We start from the raw sequence: 1159 nt of genomic DNA on the forward strand, positions 1-1159 counted from the left end.
GGCCTTGGGTTAGCGGGCTGCAAATGGGCTATATGCGAACAGGCCGTTAACAGGCTTTCCATGGGCCGGCCCGTCACCTTTTGACCAAGTCAAACGGGCCGGCCTTTTCACAGGAATGGGCCTCTGTTGGGTCGTGCCACGTGTCGACGTATCATAGGCGCCTTCTGTCCAATGACTGGATGACATCTGTCCCAATAATGAGCCGACACGTGTTTCCTTCAGCCAATGATAAGTTTACACGTGGAAAATCCCCATTGGTCGGGGCTGTTAACGGGTTATCGGATCCAAAACCCAACCCGATAGCTTAACGGTGTTCCGTTACGGTGTATGCCATGTGTCGGTCACCCTTGACGAAAGCACTTCTGTGACGCGCGATTTATCGTCATGGAAGTGGTCACTTCCGTGATGATAATTTTGGTAATGTCATCGAACACTTCTACAACAGCACAGGTATGACTATCTTGATTCTGTCATAAATTTGTCATGGATGTACATGCATGACAAAAAACGCGACCTACTGTGACAAACACGTATCATCACGGAAGTGTATTTTTTTGTAGTGTACACTACTAGAGAAAACCTTATACACAGAACTTTAGCAGCAGCGCTAGTTAAAATGAGGCGCTAGTGCTACGTAGCAGTAGCGCGTGCTCGCGAAGCGCGCTACAGATACGGGTGTAGCAGTAGCGCTTTTGCTGCGAAAAACGCTACTACTAAAATTCCCACTACTAAGCCGATAGGCTACGAATACTACTAGCGACCTTAGGAAAACCGCTCTACCACTAAGGCTGGTGTAGAAGCGCGTTTCCTCGAAAAAGCACTACTGCTAATGGAAAGAAAATAAAATGAAAAACAAACAGAAAAGTAAATGAAAATGAAATGAATAGAAAAAAGATAAAGGAAAAAATGTAAAGAAAAATAAAAGAAAAAGAAAATAAAGGGGGAAGGCATAGCAGTAGCGTCTGTTCATAACATGCACTATAGATAATATAGCAGCAACGTGTTTTTAGTCCCTGGCTACAGAGAGGGAAAAGGAAATAAGAAAAAAAAGGAAAATAAATAGCTATAGCAGTAGCGCGTTTTGTGAAAAGCGTTGTAGCTAACTTAGCTATAGCATGTTTTTCGTACCAGCGCTACCACTATGTTTGACTTAACCCCC

This window comes from Triticum dicoccoides, chromosome 5B, assembly GCF_002162155.2.
Source record: "Triticum dicoccoides isolate Atlit2015 ecotype Zavitan chromosome 5B, WEW_v2.0, whole genome shotgun sequence".
NCBI classification, from domain to species: Eukaryota; Viridiplantae; Streptophyta; class Magnoliopsida; order Poales; family Poaceae; genus Triticum; species Triticum dicoccoides.